Source organism: Phyllostomus discolor, chromosome 2, assembly GCF_004126475.2.
Source record: "Phyllostomus discolor isolate MPI-MPIP mPhyDis1 chromosome 2, mPhyDis1.pri.v3, whole genome shotgun sequence".
Classification (NCBI taxonomy): Eukaryota; Metazoa; Chordata; class Mammalia; order Chiroptera; family Phyllostomidae; genus Phyllostomus; species Phyllostomus discolor.
In genome coordinates, this window is record NC_040904.2 from 13,488,976 (window position 1) to 13,509,586 (window position 20,611).

Consider the following 20,611-nt stretch of genomic DNA (forward strand, 5'->3'; position numbering starts at 1 on the left):
CAGCTTGACCTTTCACAGTAACTAAAAAATATATATTTTTTACACTGAGAAAAGAACCAGCTACGGTTTGCGTGCTGGTAGCAGTGCGTCAAGTGAAGTGAGTCCGCATGCAGCGGACCAGGCCCCAGGTAGCGACGCGAAAGTGCACGGAAGAGAAAACCAAGTTGCAGTTTGTCGGGGAGGCAGCGATGCAGGGAGGGGTGTTTATAAGTACAGGACAATTAGCACAACCATTTTGAAGTCATTCTGGGAACATCGTTAGGTAAGAATAGCCTGAAAAAAATCTAAAGAAACGCGTAAAGGTGTAGAAATGAAAACTGTGCAGCACATGCAAAGACAAGGTAATGGGGCCAAATGGAAGCCTTGACATACACTTGTGTGTGAGACATTAGTGTGGGAGGAAGGTGGTTTTCCACGTGGTGGGGGTGGGGGGGATGAATAGTGTCGGGCTCTCTGTCCCTAGAAAGAAGCTCGGGAGTTATCTATAGAGTACAGTGAACCAAATTTCTTTATTCTGCAAAGTGTTGTTACAATAAACACTCAAAACCACTAAATATGAACATCTTAAGAGAAAAAACAAGCAGATTACTTAAAAAAACTTTTATTATGAAAAAATTAAAACATACCAAAGAGAATAATGTGATGAACCTCCCCAGGTACCTGTCACCCAGCCTCAGAAATTAAAAACTTATTATCAACTTTATTATTTATTATTATTTTGTTTTATCTGTAACTGCCCCCTCCCATTCTCCATTTCCTCACTGGGTTATTTTTTAAACATTTGGTTATATAAGCTTATTCATATGTATCCAATTATGAGCCGCTAAAAGAATTGAAAAGAACAGGAAAAAAACCAAAAGAATTTAACAGATATTCAGAAAAAAATAGACATAACCGGTAAACCTATGATGATATGATTACTGACCAGAGAAATTAAATCAAAATTAAAACATAACATTTTTTAGCCATCTGGTTGTCAGAGACTAAACAGCCCTTCCCAGAATTGGCAAGAATGTGAAGAGACACATTTTCTTCTACTGTCAATGGCACAAAAATTTTCAAGAGCAGTTACTCAAAACTTGATGTGTGTTCTTCCCAGTGGAGCAACCCCAGGAATTAGTGCCACCATGTGTTGTGTAAGTGCCCACAGATGAGGACCCTGCCGGTGCACTGTTTGTATCAGTGAAACACATCTTGCTCACCGTTAGTACCACGCTGGAGTATGACACCATCAGAAATGAAAAATAGTGTTAAGTGAAAAAAAAAGAATTTGCAGAAAACAAGTGTAATAAGTTAAGAAAATTTTAATACATAAAACAAAGTTTACGTGCATAGAACACATCTGAAACATTCAAATAAATCGAACAAAATTTGCCTGTGGGTGGTGAGATGGATCGGAGGGGAGGGCAGCACCTGTTTACTTTGTACGTCATCGCCTTCTGCAAGTGAATCGTTGGAATTGGAAGCAGACCCTTGAGAGGCGTCCCACCGCGTGTTGGATTTATAACTCCCCGTGTCTGTCACTCCTGGTAGGCGATCCAGCAGTTTCTATGCAGTTGTCCCCAAAGATAACTGCCACTCCGTTTAGAGCATCTCTCGTTTAAGAAGACGTGTACCTTGATGTGATATTTAGAATTCCCCCAGTTGTTCTTCCAAGGAGCAACACTTCTACAGAGTTGAAAATAGCAAGTTTTATTGAATCATAAAACTAGGTCATTTCCGTGAATTTCATCTATTTCCATGGGTAACTGGTTCTCCTATCAAGACTCGCTTTTGAAAGTAGTGGAAATGGGAATCATTACTTCAGGCTTATTTGAGCTGCCTTGAGCATCAAAAAGTAACTCCTTCAATCCAGAATTTCTAGTGTCGGTGTTTGTAATACCACTCCTCAAATTGGCACTGACGCCAACTATGAACTTAGGCTAAAGCTGAAGAAAACAGTTTGATGGAAGTACTCTCTCTCCCACTGAACTTACACTGAGATTTGTTACATTTTCTGCATTTTAACCCAGAAAGTTACGGAAAAAGATTGGCTGTGATAAATATATTTGTCTTCATCTTATTTTATATTTCTTAACAAGTAGAAATTATAACTGGCTTTTTAACTTACGGTTTTATGTAGACCTTTCCGAGTTAATAATGAATGTTTTAATGACTATTTGCATATGGGAGATTAAAGTAAAAGGCACACTGCTTAAGAAGAAATTGTGTAGTATCATGCTGAACTAAAACAGTTCATGAAGATGGCATCAGGGATGATGTCAACCAAATGTGAAATACAGAGAACACTTTCTAATTTACAAAGATGTTTGTAACACAAAGACTCATTTACTCCTTTCTTTACATCTTCATGAGAAAGGCAGGGCAAATACTATCTCCAAGTAAAACGAACAAAGTTAGATTCAGTGCAGCTGCCTAATTTGCTCCAAATCGTAGTGAACCATAGGGCTGCGGCAGGAGCCCTGGCACCGGCTACTTGATGGGGAAGGGACTCAACCAGGGGGCCTCTGTGTGGCTCCAGGGGTGAAGTCAGAAAGGTTAGTAGTAACCAGTGACTTTCGATTTTCAAAACATCCTTATTTTTGAAGGCATTGTTGCTACTTACCTCCTTTTAGGCTTACATATTAAGTATTAAACATTGAAGCATTTTCCTGTTTCAAAATTGATTTTCGGTCTCATTTTATGGATCCAAACTGTTACCAGAATTCATTCCCATTCCACATAAGTTCTAAAAGTCGGAGGTTATGGCAAGTAAAATGATACTGAATTTTTCTAGAGCTGTCTTTGACCTTCAATAAAAATTTTTAAAGTCCTTATAACTGCAGTGATTTAAAAAAAATTCAGCCTCTTTTTTAAATAAAAATCTGGTATCAACTCTTTCACAATAAGATGAGCCTATTACTGAAATATAGGCAAATCTTCTTTCTGTGTGATGCTGAGTGACACCATCTTCGTTTTGACTAGGGAGACATCCAACAGGACTGAAACGGTTCTGCAGAAAAGTGACTGTGGCACTCGGTGGAAGTGAGCACAGGATCCGCCCTTCTGAGAAGTGTGGGTCCCTGCAGGAAAGCCGCTTCCACGTTCCTAGCAAAGCCCAGGACCATCGGAGGCGCCAGACTAGGGATGTCTGGTGATACAGCCTTTTAACTTTCCCTAGCCCTCACCATGCTCGGCCCAGTCACCATGGTATCTTGCCTGTTCAGGATGGACCCTGCCAGCTTTAGGGAAGCCCGTGGAAGTATTTATCACACCACTTATACCCCCACGCAGGTTACAGAGAAACATCAGCATCACCTCTTAGCAGTTGCAAAAACTCCTGTTGTCTGTACCCCATCAGCCAGACCTACCATCTGGTGCCGTTCCTTATCCTTCCAGCTCACAGCCTTGTCTGTGGTCCCACAGGGTGACCGGGTGTCACACGCGTGCTCCTGGCCTACAACGGGAGGTCAGCACCCTGGGCATTCACAATTGGGTTGTCGATGAGGGCTCGGCTGTCTGCAGGTCAGAGGCCTCCCTCAGATCCAGCAAAGCAATTCACTGCCTTTCTGAATTCTTGAATGCTCTATTTATCAAACTTTTTTCATTTTTAATATTTCATGGTTTATGCTATTACAGTTGTCCCAGTTTCCTCCCTTTGCCCCCCTCCACCCAGCCTGCCCCCACACTTCCATAGTCACTCCCCACACTGCTGTCCATGTCCGTGGGTCCTTCATGTATGTTCTTTGGCTAATCCCTTCACCTTCTTCCAGCAGTATTTGTAAAACTCTTGATGCAGTAACGTGTTTCTTTTTGAAAATTCACTTTTTTCTTCTCAGTGTCTCTATCTGTAAAGTAGGAGTTATTAGAAAAGTACTTAAGTTCCAGGGCTGTTGAGAGTATTAAATAATACAGCTTGTAGGACATAATATATGCTCAATAAATACATATTATTATTGCTATTGCTGGAAGCCAGCACTGGTAATTGGCTCGTGACATTTGCCAGACATTTCGGTGACTCTGCCCGTGTACAAACCCATGTTTGTAAGTTACAGCATGCAACCTTGACGTGCCAGCCTTGTCCCCAAAGGACAAGAGCTGAGTTATCCATGACCCTGCCTTGCAGATAGATCTATTGTTTAGTAGAAGATTAAAAGCTGTCTATTATCTTTCCATAGAGAATAGGTTTATCTTGCTTTTGTTGCTTTCTTTTTTTCTTGTAATGTGGCTGTGGCCAGAGTGTAGGCAAAATCAGGAAATTGTGAAATACTCTCTCAGGCTACTCACAAAACATTAACATTCAAGTTAGCTCGTGGCTTTTACAAACTTCCAAGGCTCAGATAATGGACAGATGATAATGTCATTTTCTTCAAGTTTTATTAGACTCTTGGTATTTGCCACTTTGAATTTACATGTCATCATTAGCATCTCCGGTTTTGCTCCTTAAACAATTTACATGCTCATGTAATCCCTACACTGTTCCTCTGAGGAAGGTACTACCCTTTTGTCCCCTAATTTGCAGATGAGGAACTGAAACCATGGCCGTGCATCCAGGATCACAGTTACGTGTTAGAACTCAAGTCCGTGCAGTTGGATTCCAAATCCCCCATCTTCCTGCTCTAGAACCGTCTGTGTAAATAAATTGTGTTCTTAGGCTTGGGAACAACCACACCCCAGGATGTTTGCTGTATTTGCTGCCATCCTTGCCATTGGCAAGTTGAGTGCAAGTGAGAGGAAAGTCTGAATTGACACCCGCATCAGATCCCCACAAAAAAGTGGTGTTGAAACCAGATTTTTAAGGGTGTTATGCTACCCACCCACTGAGTCGCTGCCTAACAGGTTTCCTAAAACTGGTTAGCTTACAATCGTTCTCACTGTGGCGCAGATGCAGTAGGCTTTGGATTTGTGGGCATCTGAACTGTTTTCCTGACTCGAGCTGTTTTCTGGAGGCCTGGTTTGGAGGAAGTGGTTAGTAAGGATGAAATCACGGGTAACCTGGGGTGAATTTTGACCAGCAGTTCCTTAGGATCTGTCCTTCCTCCCCAACCCTGACGCTGGGCTTTGGGTTCAGGAATTTCCATAAGGACATTGGCTTACCACACCCAGGCTGAGGTGGTCCATTGTTGCCTCTTAACCTGGCCCCACTGCCTGTGATCCAGGCCTGCATAGCACAGCTTTGCTCCGTGCCCGGTGGTGGTTGGGTCAGTTCTGTGTTGACTCTGTTGGCTCGCCCACCAAGGATGGAAGCTCTGACGTGTGGATCCATGTGGGTCCCTTGTGGTCTCTGCGGCAACAGTTTGCTGATGGCAGGGAACATTCCACAGCCACTGATGTCACTGCAGGTGATGGGAGCCAGCTCTCGCACAGATACAAACAGTCCAATTAGAGGAGCTGGCACTGAGTGTATCAGCTGTTTGAGTGAGTTCTGTGAAGGAGACGTTGTTCGAAGTGCGTGTTTGGGTAAGGTGGAACTCTGGCTTCAGACAGTGTTATCCTTTTGTAAGTCACAACATTGTCAAAGCTTATAACTCCCAAAGTACGGATGAGGTTTCCAAATTATTTGGTTTAACTATTTAATTGGTTGGTCTGTGAAATGCAAGTCCCTCACTCAGGTGATAATTTCTCTTCATAAAACACTCTTGCGCTGCCTGTAAATTCAGTTTAGTAAAATGCTTCTCATGGAATGTGCATTGAATTTCTAGAAACTGTGGCTGCTTTTAAAAGCTGGTAACTTGCAAGAACTGCTCCTGGACTAAGTCCATAATTCTCAAAGTTGTGTCCTAGGGGTGGGCCCGGCAATACATTCAACAATCCCTCTGGTTGATTCTGATGGAAGGTAAAGTTAGATAACCATTAAAATGTTGACCAGGGTTTGAGTTTCTAGAAGAAACAACCCTTTGTATCTTCCACAAGGTACACGATTTTTTACACGATTATTTGATGCTGTGTTTCCTTTGAAATGAATGTAGATTTACATGATAGAATGGATTCTTCTTCAAGGTCAAGGAAGATACATTTTTGGTTCTTCTGTCCTTCTTTTAAATTATTTGGTTTTGTGCGTTTACAGATCTTTTGCTTTACTTACTTCTCACTCTTACCTTGCATTACGTTGAGCGTCATGTAGGCCCTGCAGTTGGATACTGATGTTGAAGTGTATAGACTCCACCTGAAGCCGTGGTTCCAAGGAACACAGTGTGCACACCAGCTTAAGGGCCACAGTCTTTCCTCCTGGTCACCTTCTTGCTCGCCAAGAAAATAACCTTCCTTTTCCTTTCCTTTGACCAGATAGTCAGTTTCCTTTCTGAGTCACTTCTGTTTTGTGTTTGCAGTTTATAAATATCAAGTAACAGACACGTTATTGTTATCTCCATTGGAAACTCTCCACTGACAAATTATTTATGTAACTGAATGTTGTTTTATAAGTTGTCTTAATCCTTTCGTTTAAGTACACCCTTTGGTCCTTTAGCATGTATAATATTTGTGCATTGTTTACATAATCTGTTCACTTTTCAAGGGAATTTTGGAAGACTTTTTATTATGGAAAATTTCAAATATAGATCTTACCCAGCTTGAACAATTGACTGCATTTTGCTGTTCTGGTTTCAGCACACCACACACACAGGCACGCCCACTTTTTGGTTTTCCGTAGTCTTTTAAGGGGAGTCCCAAACATTGTGTTATTTCACCGGTAAACATTTCTGCACGTAGGTTTCTAAAATAATTTGATGAAAGATTTTATTATTATAATAGTATAGATCAGCAAAAGCCCACCTGATACTAGTCCATGTTCTGGAATTTAGACAATCTTTGTAAACTACATTATAGCTCTTAGAAGTTTTCTAAATTATTCATTAAAGCCACAAAAAATAGCTATCAGACTACTCTCGCGGAAGAGGAAGATGAGTTCCCTGGGACAGCTCTCTGTTTATTACACAAATGCCTATTTTACTTCATTAATAAAATCCCAGGGACAGCCATGACTCATACCCACTAAAAGAAGGAGCAGAAATAAGACACCCTGGGGATTCTATTTTATTTTACCCCTGGGACTGGTGACCAGAATATTTTTACATTGTTGCTAAGTAACCTTTCTAAAACTCTGGCTTATATTATTTGAATTTAGGGAGATACAGATTTAATTCTGCCTAGAGCTTCCAAGTGAGAAGTTGCAGCTCCTAAGACTTGTCAGGTTTTGGTGTCTCCAGTTCTTCTCTCGCCCGGCTGGGGATGTGTCCTGGTGACACTGAGCTGGCCCTCGGCTCTGCAGCCCCTCCCCCACTGGCTTTGTTTGTGACAGTGAAGATTATCTTGCCGCCACTTCAGAAACACTTGATGTGTGAGTTCTACTTCTAACATTTTGAATCAAAGTGTAAGGCCCAGGTTCTCACTTGGGTTTGAAACAAGGGCAGCATAACCCATTTTTTTTCGAACAAATATATGGCAGGGATAGGACCTCAATCTATAAATAGATTTTTAAAAAAACCTATCTGCTTTCACTGAAACCTTAAAAAACCTGTTTCCTTATTCGACTTGCCCTCAAATGCTGAGGCACCGCGAAGGACCCCAGGCTTCCCAAGAGCGCAGTTGGAAAATCAGCGGTCCAAGGGGTCTTGATGGATGTAGCCAGGGAAGACAGATTTGCCTTGCAGTCAGGGCCAAGGCTTGATCCTACGTTAGAAACCAGCTTTGTTTTTTCAGGAAATAACCAGCCTGTGTTCTAGGTTCATTGCTTATAAGTTGCTCAAGGCTTAGATATAGGAAGTAAGTAATCACACCTTTTTACAGGAACCTTCCTCCTAAAATAAAGTAGACGGGCTGCTCTTTAAACACCCACATTTTGAAATTATTTATGAATCAAATTGGCATCGTTGCTGCAGATGAGTTATAGAAGATAGACTTCATACAATTCAAATTTCAGTTCTTAGGGGGCAGAGCATTGCACTCAACTTACTGAGAATCTCAACAAACTTGTGCACATTCAAAAATAACATTCTCTGGAAAATCGAGTAAAATCATCAAACCATCTATTTTGTGAAGGCTTTTTTTTTATTTCTAAAAGATTTGTTGGGATCTCCTGATGATTGTATATGTTATGGGCGCACATGTGAGTTTGTGTGTGTGACTCAGAGAGGCACTGGGGTGCAGGATGAGAGGTTCTCACGTGCCTGTGACAGCACTATTTCTCCGAGACAAAGCGGCATTTTCCTACCTCTCTTTTCCCTGTCGCTTCCTCCTGAGTAGTGCACAGCATTCCTGGCGTGGTGAAGCGAGGAAGCTGGAAGTCTTCTGGAGTGAGAAGAGGGGAAGGCAGGCAGAGCTCTGTACCTCTGTCCAGTATATTCCAGGTAAGGCTTGCGGCCGACCTCCCGTTGGAGGACTGGCCCTTTGGCAAGTGCAAATAGGTACTTACTTAAAGATGAGTGTGAGGGAACAGCTGAGGATGTTGGCTTCTCTAGGAACTTTGCCTTTTTCCTGATGCTGTGACTGAGAAAATGGAAAAAGGGAAATGTGGGGTGGTTAACGTGAAAGAAGTCTATGTGAAGTAATTGGATTGAATTAGCATTGTATGAAGGAGAATATGTCTGGATTTCATGGTTCTACGATTACTAGCGGGGAGGAAGTATCAAGTTAAATTATTTATGTTTGTTATGTACTCGAATGTCTAAGTTACAGAAATCATGCACCTTTTGTAGCTGTTGTTAATCCCTGTTCCTTCCCTGATAGGCTGGGGAGGTCTTGAATTCCTAGGGAGGAAGTCAGGGGCAGCTGGAGAGGTCAGTCATTCGCCAGCTTTACCTTCTTGATAAACTGAGAATTTAAGAAGGTAATTCTAACCCTGCTTTATCTTTGGCTACTATCTGATTATGCACACAGCGTAATTATAATAAGGGATAATACAATACCTCTTGCTGTCTATTCACTATCAGGAAATGAGCACTATTATATACATACAGAGAGGTATGGCGAAATGTTAAAAATGGTGAATGATTTTGTTAGGATCTTATTGAAAGTGGAGTGGTAAAAAAATTTATTTTTACTCTCGTGGGTGCCTTAGATATTTGGAAACATTTGGGTTATAAGAAATACCAAGCGTCTTGACTCGAAGGAAATGCTCAGCAGATTTTGTGAGGAGGTTTTTGTAAATCTCATTGAAAACGTAGAGTTTCTTCCTGAATGTTGACTTATTCGTAAGAGAATTTTACAAAGTAATTATGGAAAATTATTATTATCACTGTTCTGGGGAAAGGGGTTGGGAACTGAAGGGAGCAAATGAATGGGTCTGTATTTTCTCATAGTCACACATAGAAATCACACTCTGTGTTTTCTTGTAGAATCTAGTAGAAAATTGCTGTGAAAAGCAAATTGTTTTGAAAAGAAAAGCATTCACACTTTGCATTAACTAATAAGGGCAGGAAAGTCCCATAGGAAGAATTTCAAGAGTGAATTAATATTTTTAAATTCTGCTTCAGAAAATGGCCTTAATCTTACTCACCACGTTGCTTGATTACCTAGTAAATTAATTATGTGGTCTCTTAAGCTGACTTTTAATTGATTTGCAGCCACGGTTGTCTTATTTGCAGGTATTCATAAGATTGATGGTTTCATATGGATTATTATCAGTAATTTTGTTTAGCAGTTTCTGTTAGGATGATACTCCTTAGAGGGAATAAAATATGGGCTAGACACTGAAGCAAATATGTAAATAATCACAGACAGGCATACATTGCTTTTCCTCCTAACACTGATTTCCTTAACGCCTTTGGAAATTCTTGCAAGGGAATGCCAACATTGGTGAAGTCTGTCAGAGGTTGAATGTCATTTTAGAGGTGCCTGAAATCAGGATCATTAACCAAGTTAAGTTCTAGATCAGAGCGTGGAAGAGAGATTTACCTATCATCTTGTCAGCTGTAACCGATCTGTGTTTTAGTGGAGGAAAAATTTTATACATGGGTTCCTGCTGGTTTGATATTGACAGGAGAGCATTTTCCTTTATGCTAATGGTTAATCAGTGATAGCCAAAGAGATGTGGAACAAGGGTGTACACATAATCCTTAGTCTAGTGATTCATCTCCCTAGTAATTGTAATGAATAATTAAGACATTCAAAGTTAATCTGGAACTAGCATCACACAAACACAAGGCTACTCCTAAAATCAAGATGCTATGGCACATGTGTTAATAAAAATTGCAAATGACATATTAACAGGTCCCTTCCGATTGCTCAGTACTATCAGATGTTTTATCTTCTCTTTGACATTGAGTTTCAACAATGAGGTATATGCAGTGAACTTTATAGTGAACTGTATAGAATACTTGAACTAGAAAGATAGCTCACTTATTCATTTATTCACTTTCTCATGTCAAATAAAGCCCGTTCTTGATCTACTTTGACTTTAGGGATCTTTGCACTTAGAATTTAACATAGGTACTCAAGGAGGATTCTGTTGTAAAGGAACACAAATTATTTTCCTTATAAATGGCCTGAAAACTCAAAATACCATATGCCACAACATAATTTACTGTTTTTAAAAACTAAATTACAGTAACCAAATATTCATATGTTCCCTGGGGAAGCACTATGTCAGAGGATTCAGGATTGCGAAAATAAAGGCGGGTTTCATAGCCTGCGTAATGGACATGTAAAGTCACGTGGACGTTCAGGAGTAGGAGAGGTTGTTGTGTAATGTCAGGGAGAACTCAATTTCTTAAGAGGAGCAGCTTTTGTATTTCCTACTAAAAGTAATTCAGTGCACAGGGGCCTTGTTCCTTTTGTAGATTTTAGTGTGACTGAGTTTCAGTTTGCTGAATTATCTAATGGGGACACGGTATACATTTAATTGCAGGGGTGAGCTGAAATCAAGAGTTCTGGCGTATGGCATACATAATACCAATTCACTTATTTTTCCCTTAAACTGAATAATTTTGGAAGAACCTCAAATACCCAATAAGAGTCACAACTTCTTACCGTGGCAAAGCAGTTTTACCTTGAGTTTGTTTGTTTATTTTTAACTTTCCCTTTTAACGGCCCTTTTTTACGAGATTAATCTTTTATCTAGTGGCTAGAGAGTTGAGCAGTCATCTAAATAGATGGTCAACTTATTTATTTATCGCTATTTAATGTGGTGAGGGGTTTTTTTGCAATGTTTTTTATTGTTTTAGAAAATAAGACCTGGATAGAAAACCCTGACTATATCACCATCCCTTGTGAAGTAGAGACCCAGGTCTGTATACTGTATGCATTGGGTGTGCATTACACTAATATTTCTCACTGCTGAGAACAGTTAGTTGGGTCTCTCCAGCGACTTGAATTAGATATTAGTTCAAGTCAGTTGTCAATAAATCAGGCTTTATAATTAGAGGAGCTTCTTATGATTGGGTATTTTTCTCAGTTATTACTGAGTATCTCTTTGCTATGAAATGTCCTTCTATGCTTCAATTTTACTAAGTACAGTAGACATTTTCTTATTTCCCTTTCTATTTAAGCATGCTTCCATTACACAGTTGATGTCTCTGTAAGAGTTTAATGATCTTTGTTTCTGGCTAACTACATCGCTCTAGACTCAATTGTTTTTAAGGGGAAACGAATTTATAGGACAACTAACTATAAAGTATAAAATGGAGACATTTTGTTGGAAAACCTGGGTGCTCCTTGGGTAAATAATGAAGTGTTTTATTTTACAGGCCTTTTCACTATTTTATTGATAATATAAATTTATACCACCCAGGAATAGGTATACTCAAAGGAAAATCATAGAATGTATTCTTAGTCATGAACCCCCGTCTAAAAGATGGTTTTGCCTGTTGCAAGGAGAACATTTTCCTGCTTTGCTCTTTTCTGTGATGGCGAGGGAGGAAGGAAGCAAGCCCTACCGCTAAAAATACGAACTGCTAAGAAGTGAAGCCCTCATGTTGAAGCTCACATATTTGTGCTGTCCAGACATGACACATTTAGGAACAGGAACCTGCCTGCAGCATAATCTTCGCCAAACAATTGAGTCATTTCTAAGTATGTTAATGTTAAAGGATGTCCTGTGGAATGTCCTGAATATCTAAAGCAAGTCATCTTGAGGATTTTTGGAGTTATGTAAAATACAGGGAGGGACTTGATTCTAAGAGCCTCTCTCCAGGATTCAAAGGCAAGTGTTAGTGGGTGTGTTTTTCAGTTATAAGCCACTGTTTTTAGAATAAGCATGTCACCTCATGAAAAAAAAATCCTTGCTTTTCCCCGCAAAGTTTCCTCATCCCTTGAAAATTGAGTGGGATGCTACCACCAGAGAAACCCTAAGTAACTTGATCTTCAAACGGGAACTTAAAACAAGGAAGTTTTCTTTCTTTAGCCAAAAGTTCAGCAACTTTTGGCTAAATCTGACCAGTGAATAACTATGGGGTCCTAATTGTGGCATTTGTTTTTCTAAAACAACAATACAGATTCTATTGTCTTACCCATTACAGAATGGTATGCTCTGTCTAATTTTGTCAGTGAATGTACCCTTCATAGAATTGCAGTCTCTTATTTCCAATTGGAAGTGTAACTACTCTGACTTTTGCATGATGTTGGACCGTTTTCTAGCCTCTTTAAGAGGGGAAATTCACATCACACTTTAATATGTCATTTGAGAAGAATGGTATTTAAGGAGTAGTGAGGTTCTGGGTATTATGTCATCCTTTACTCACTGGGTGCTTTCCGCTTCACCGTAGATGAGCTCCCAGTTTTGCAAAACAGGTGGAACTGTCTCTGAAGGTCATCTGAGGCCCTTCCCTTTGTAGAAAGATAAACGCAGTTTAGGAGCCCGGCCAACGTCTCTCTCACGTGTGTGAAAGTGGGGAAATCAGAAGTGATGTGTATTATGTGTTGTAAAATCAGTGTTAATAACTCATGGTCTGTACTGTGCAAACAAAAGCACTGATTTTCTTCTCCCCTCGAGTGTGTGCATCAGTTCAGAGTTCTGACATCCAGGTCTTCTGCCTTTTCTTTTCTCAGTTCTTATTAACTGGTTGTTTTTACTTAGTACTACTTCATTGAATTTTACAAATGTGATTTGGGGAATCCAGGGATGTGAGTTAAGTACATACACCTGCCATCAGCCTTCTCACATGTTTTTCCTCCCAAATGAAAATCTAAGTAGCTTTTTTTTAAACAAATCACTTTGATTCCCTTTACCTGTATAATTTAAAAGGCAAAAGACATGGAGTTTTGCATTGCATTCAGACCTCATAAAGTTCCTGAGTTTTACTTTATTACATGTTTCTTTTGAAATATCTGGGGCACTTGGGAGCACGTCTTCACTCTCAGCATTTCTTTTCTTGCTCTGTATTTTATACGTGGTATCCTGTATTGCCTGGAGCCCAGTCTGATGCTTTGTCATGATCAGTTCCCCGGGCACCTGGTAGCAGCCACGGCTGTTGTTTCCTTTTCCGGCTTGTTTTTGGTTTATTTACTTTGTGGCACTCAAAATGACCAGGTTAAATTTTGCTCCGTCATCCATTTCACATTTTTTAAAACGTTTTCTTTGTTTCAAATTCTTTTCAAAATATGTTAAATGAGCTACAGTGTAAACCTTGGTGTAAATACAGTTAAACTGGCATCATTATTGTAGGATTTTTTCCAGATCCTTCATTCAGTATCCAAATTAAAGGATCCGTTTCCCATATCTGTTTGACTGTAGAATTTCTCCCATCACCACGAAATAACTCTTACCATCTTTTGGAAACTGTTTTTGAGAACACTAGTTTAGAGATTTAGTGAAACATATATTAATACTTTGAGAAATATGTGTTAAACTCCACTGGGCCACTTTGAGTATACGTTATTTAGCGATATATTTAACAGTTTATGGGTATGAGCATGCATCAGAAACATTGTCTATAGGCGAGCTCATTATTTTTTTAAAAAGCAAATTTATTGCTGTGGCTAAACAGACAAACCAAAAAATTCTTAACATCTTGAAATTTGCTACATCTCCTTAACCCATTTGTGCATCTAAACTGTCAGAATGGACATCATGAACCTTACATTAGACGTTTTGGAAAAAAAAGCCCAAGTTGCCATTAAACCTGCATCATGAGTTAAAATATTTCAATGGTTTAAAAATACCCTGAGACTTGGTGAGTCAGCGCCGCCCAGGGGAGCTTGCAGGTTGTGGCTGGGAGTGAGGACTCCCGGGCCGCACTGTTGTGAGTAGTTTGTCTCTCCTGGAGACCACTTGGCAGGCAGATGTCTTACAGATAAATGAGGAAAGATTGTCTGTTTCAAGTGGCATCAGACATTCTTTCAACCAGTGTGTCATAGCTAGTTATACAGTCAGCATTTTACTTAGAGCAGAAAATCCTCTCTCAGGATCCCTGAAGCAGAAGCAGACATCTTTGTGAAGATGACGCTCTGGAGACTTCAAGGGCTGTGTATTCATTAGTTCGGCCTCTACCTGTCTCAGGCAGGCTCTCCTGTCGGAGCTCCCTCCTCCTCCCTGCCAGACACTAGCTGAGTCAATATGGCTAGTTCTTTAAAAAAAAAAAAATGCTTTCTATCCATTCGAGGTGCATTCGTGAATTTTAATCCTCGCAGTAACCTGTTGTGGGTGAGAATGTTAATGTATCTATTTTAGAGATTTAAAAACATCTCTGAAGTTAAGAGGTTTTCCCCTAACACTCAGTAAGTGTTAGATACAGAATTTGACCTTTTCCTTTGGATTCAAAGGTTCATATTGGTACTTTCAGGTGGGGTTTCCCTCAACCGTCACCTCGTACAGGCACCCTGAACCGTCCATAAGTCCCTTGAGGTCTCCAGAGCTACAGTGTAGTGAAGTGATGGATAAGACCAGGTTCATTGTTGCAGGTACAGGACATGAAGAAGTTTCTGGAAACATTTTTTTTAGTCCTGTCTCTTTATATTGTTTTTATGTAACTTGTTAGTATACACTTGTTATTCCAGTAGAGTTAATAAATTATACGGTGGCATTCCAGTGGTTTGGCCCTCTCATCCTTTCACTAAGCATTTATTATGAAATGATTGGCTAGAATTAAAAAGGCTTCACCCAGGGAGGCCTGGATTTCTCAGTCTTAGAACTCTAGTTATGAGTGCTTGATCCTGTTCTCTCGAGACTTTTGCCCGGAAGCAGTTACCACCTCTTTCGTGTGTCTGTGTGTAGGTTGGGTAAATGAACCACAGAGACTTCTCCATGGATAGGCTACTGTTACAGATCAATCCACAAAGTTAATACAGTCAAGTTAATTTTTATTACTATATACAAAGTAATTATGGGTCAATTCGGGGGGTATCCTACTAGTTACTTTTGATATCCCAGGTACCTTTAAAAAATTAGTGTGTATATATATATATATACATACTTGCATCTGTGCAAAGCAAGCTATATTTTATAGAATTTATGTATTTATAATTTTTACATTATTTCAGTTGGATTAGTTTACAATGTGTTCTGGGAGGAAATCTATTCAGTTCAACCAATATTTGAGTACCAGTATTGTTCTATTACCCTAGAAATAGAGATGGGTACGTCCTGACTTCTTCACCCTAGGGAAAAGCATAGATTAGGGCTTTTGACCTAGGCACTATTGATATTTTGGGCCCAAAAGTCCTTAATTCGGGGGGAGCCTGAGGAAGGCTGCCCTGTGCATTGTGGGATGTTTAGTAGCATCCCTCGCGTCTTCCTACCAAAAGCGGCACCCAAGTTGCGACCAGTACCCTAGAAACAGTTCACGGACCTCAAAAACACAAGGTGGCTTACAATCCCTTTGGGTGAACAGGTTTTTCTCGGTGCGTAGCTAACAACACGGGAAAGACTACTGCGGGTTGCATAAAGCCCCTCTTGTTGAAGCCCGGCCGTGCGCATGAAAGATATTTGGCCGTGCATGTGGATATTTGAGGGTGTCCCTCCGTCAGGCTAGAATAGTTCAGTGTTAGCTGTACATACACACCACTCCCTCTTTAGAAACAAGCCACGCCTGTAAAACACCTTTTAGCAAATCTGAAAAGGTACCTCCATTCTAATTATTTAAGTCGTATTACTTCGAGTTATATACCATGAGCAGCTGGATTAAAGAGAGATGCCGGAACTCGCTTGCTGACTTGTGCGTGTTTCTGTGTGTGTGTGTGTGTGTGTGTGTGTGTGTGATCACAGCTGTGTACTTCTGGTTTATTTGAACTGATTTGTTTAAAAATGTGCTTATGTAAACACTCCATGTTTGATCTCGTGGTAGAACATAAATTTTTCCAACAGAATGTAACGCCCCTCTTCCGCAAGAGCAGGATGTAGATTGCATTGCGTGCTCTTTCTCTGTTCTAGGGCTTATTCCTCTGGAGACAAGCCAGACAGGCATCGCTGTGGTGCAGGAAAGGACTCGCGGTGCGAGATTCCGGCGCATTCTTTCCCCAGGTTACGTCGGCACGGTGTGCCGTGACAGAACAGCAGCCCTGCGTGGCTCCATTAAACATCTGCTCATTTTGAAAATTAAAATAATGTTCCGTCACTCAAGGCAATGAAACATGCATGGATGGATATACCATGTTGACTACGAGAACCCCTGGTGTGGCGTGGGGCACACAGCAGGAGTGGCAGAACGGGATGTTTGCTAATAAATTACGAAAGCAGCGCTAGTATGATGATTTGCCTTTCTTCTTCCATCTCTTCGGGACAAACTTGAAGCTCTAGCGTTGATGTGTGTATGCGGAATCCTATTGCTGTTAGCTGGAAAGGTACTGCACTCATTCTCCACCACCACCACCAGCCCACGTGTTCTCATCCTGAAATTTACAAGCCCCATAGCCTTCTCCATTTCCGCCCTCTCTGCCATGGTTCTGCTTCTGGTGTTAAAGCTTACGCTGGCTGCGGCCTCTGCTGAGCACGTCTCCCTTTCCCTAACCCCCCCCCCCCCCCCCCGGGGTTGACTTCCTCATTATTCATTCTAGGCCCAGTGCCTTGGGTCCACAGTATCTTTAGAGACCCAAGAAAATGTCTCCACTTTAATTTCTTTTAAAAGCAGAAGAAAAAATTACTGGAATAATGAATATAGACGAATGAAGCTAGCTTGAATCATAGCCATCTTTATACCAACACAGCCCTACAATAACAGCTCCTAATATTTTTGTAGCTAGGAAAGGGCCCAGGAAGGATGTCACGCACCGTAGCATCCTCCTCGGACACAAATGGGACGCTGCCCTTGTTGCTCTCTTTGAAATGCGACCGTTGCTCCCATGGCCATGGACAGTTCTTACAAATTCTAGGTCATTCACACCTAACCCTGCCCCTGTCTTCCACTCCTCCTCTCCCACACTCACCCTGTGTACATATTTTGTGTTGACTTTGGTCTACCCACACTGTGCAAACTCCCGTCTTCTTCCTCCTCCTCCACGTCAAACCAGGCACAGCGTTGTCACTTCAATACCTTTTTTGTTAGTAAGTGGGGCCTCCTTATTTTTGTCCCCGCCATTGTCTGTCCACTGAAGTCAGGGATGTCCAGGTCACACCTGCATCTCCAGTCCCAGATGTGCTCAGTGCCTGAGAAATGGTTATCTCACGGTAAGGCATCAAGCCAGAAGTTTCCTGAAACTTAACCCAGGAATCAAACAACTCTGAAACCGTGTCTGTTTGAAGTGGGAAGGACAAGTGTTTGATAACCACCAGCATAGCTGTCCAACAATTAGTTTTCTGTCTCTTCGACCTAGTATTTTCAGGTGTATTTTTTTACACGCGCCTTCGCTTGAGGGGTTAGGTTACACTGAAATCTCGGAGAATCAGTTTCATGCCGCCGAGGGCTTTTGGCTGCAGGCATTTTTTAAATAGTTGATTGGATGCTCTATTAAAGAAGTCTGGCTCTGCCCGCTGCTGTCTGTGCCATTCTTGGAGTCCAGTGAGATAATCTGATTTTTTTAAATGCCGCCTGCATTGCAAATGATGCACCTCTCAGGAATGTGTTATCAGAGAGTCAGGAAATGAACATTGAAGCTTATTGAGCCACAAAGATTATAAGCTACCTTGCTTTTTTGTACCCTTTTTTTTTTTTTTTTGAGGAGGATCCTGAAGTTCTTAAACAAGTTGAGCTGTAACTGGTATTTGGGAATTGGGAGAGACGGGGTGGGGTGGGGTGTGGGTGCTGCGTCTTCTTTTTTTCATGTTAGGAAATTACTCTCCTGGTGCCACAATAAAAAAATCTCACAGGTATGCTAAGTTAGAAATTATTTTGTATGATTCCACGCCTTTGTCAGGAATTACATTTTCTGCATTCTACTTTACTGTTGTTCTTTTTCATGCCAGGCATTCCTTAATGCTTTCCATAAATATTTACTGAGTGCTTGAATGTGGGGGGAAGATAGAGACACAGTAGTAAAGGGCAAAAAGGATCTCAGGTGAACGGCGAAGCAGTAACTCTCATCTTGTTTGCATTTACATTAAATATTTTGTTTTAAAGAACTAGGAATCCATGTTCCACTCACTTGAAGTGTTTAGGTACTCTTTTCTTCTACTCTGACAGCTGGGACATAGATGAGTACTTACAGGTGGTGCCATCAACTCCATCCTCGTCGTGACGCATATCCTGCACACTGTTACCCGTGCCACTCTCACATGCCTTCATGTGGATCACATCTGGGCTCCTTGAATTCTGTCCTCACTTAGAGCTAACGAAACTGACTCACACCCTTTCCTGTGCCCTTTTAAGGTTGACACAGTACCTTAGGAGGCTCCCACAGAAGGGTAAAGTAAGTCTCTATAAAACCCAGAGAAGAGATGGTAACACTCCTCTTTGGATCCTGTCTGGAGTCACAGCTGAAAAAACAAAAGAAAAGAAAAGAAATTGACTCAGATGTTGTATCACTGAAACTGACATTTGAACTCAGTGGAAGAGAAAACTCTAATATGGTTTATTTTGGCTCCTGGTCATCTATTATTTCTGTAACTTTTTTTATGTAGCCAAGAAAGTAGAAATAGTGTCTTCACTATTACCTTACCTTCAGAATTATTTTCTCCAATGTATTGTAGTTCCCAACAGTCTTGATTCCACGGGGAAGGCAGTTTGAAAAATTCTTAGTGTGTCTTAGGGCTGCAGAGGGGCAAGCTCCTTTGAGAAGTGCCTTGGTGCCTTATTTAAGAAGGATAATCTACCCACGCTTATCAAGCAAATAGCCTGAAACTTGAACCTTGAGTATTCTTCAGTGTTATAACCCTGAAAAATAATCTTGGCTTACACTAAAGAGATAAGGTAACAGAATACAATTTTAACAATGAACAGGGATGCTATTTGAAAGTTACTGTAGATTTTTTTCTCATCCACTTAATATTCTCTCTGAATTTCTATTATGTTTGTAAAGCGGTTTTCTCATATGCCACAAGTCCTAGTAATAAAAATACAATAGTACGAGGAGTTATAAGCAGATGGGAAAAGAAGAGAAGTAAATATTATGCAACTCGAAGCGGAAATAAACCAGTGGATATAATGTAAATATCCTTTCTGCTTATCAAAAATAAATAGTTCATGTTTTCTTCCTGAAATAGTTTTGTAAATATTCTGAAAATAGAAAAGTTCTCAGAGACCATGAAGTCTTTGATCCACTTCATATGTGGATATTTGAACTCTTACTCCATATAACGTACTTGTTTATAATCTTTCTTGTTCCAGCGCACCGCAGGTGACTGCTTACTGTCAATACATGGATGTGGATGTGTGTGCATATGTGTCTGTGTATGAAGAAACAAGATCAGGAAGTAAATCGTAAACATATGAGTTCTCTGTCTCCATTACCTTTCATGGAGCACATTCTTTTATTATTATTATTATTATTATTATTTCATTGTTGTTCAAGTACAGTTGTCTGCATTTACCCCCCACCACTCCCCTCCCACCCCAGCCCTCCCCACCTCCCTCCCCTGCTTCCACCCTCCCCTCTGGTTTTGTCCATGTGTCCTTTATAGTTGTTCCTGAAACCCTTCTCCCCTCCCCCCATTCTCCCCTCCCATCTCCCCTCCCCCCATTATCCCCTCCCACCTCCCCTCTGCGTGGAGTAAATTCTTTTCTTCCCTCTTCTTTCTCTTCCCACTCACCTGGGGTCACCTCTCAGGTGACTTGCTTTAAAGATTTTTCAGGAACTTTTTTCATGAATTTTGCTAATTATTATTCCTCCCCTTATGATCTTCTTGTACTACTAACTGAAAATCTAATGACGAGGACAGGCTGCTATCATCTTACAGACCGGAGCTCGTGGGCCCATGCTGAAATGTATAAGTGCCTTGAATGTGGCATGACGACAGCATGCCAGCTGACTCTCAGAGTGTTTTCACTGCTCCTTCTCAGGATTGTAGGAAATCATATGCGAAGGATTTCTGGGAGGGTTTAGTAAGGCTGAAGTTGATGTGTCTGCCCCTCATCCTCTTGACAGCCGCTCTGAGATTCTCATGTACACTGAAAAATGGTATTATATCTTAACTCGCTTGGAAAAATTAGGATTATTAGGGTGCATGCCATTTAATACTAGAAATTATAAGGATATTAGACGATATGGACATTCTGGAGTGTGTCAGGCCCAGGTATGTATGCTGGCTTCCTCACTGCAGCCCAAGACTAGGAATCCCAGTCACCCCTATTGTAGCCCTCATTGTCCCTCCACCTACTGGGTTTCACGATAG

The 20,611-nt window shown here is 40.8% G+C and overlaps 1 protein-coding gene and 1 non-coding gene across 8 annotated transcripts in view; both read left to right on the forward strand.

The window, feature by feature from the left end:
- Positions 1 to 20,611, forward strand: part of LOC114489650 (amyloid beta precursor protein) — a 245,126-nt gene that overhangs the window by 20,275 nt on the left and 204,240 nt on the right. The gene's annotated exons all lie outside the window — the stretch shown is intronic.
- On the forward strand, positions 18,638 to 18,759 carry LOC114491250. Its single transcript, XR_003684050.1, has one exon. It is a non-coding gene; the product is annotated as a small nucleolar RNA SNORA26 (small nucleolar RNA).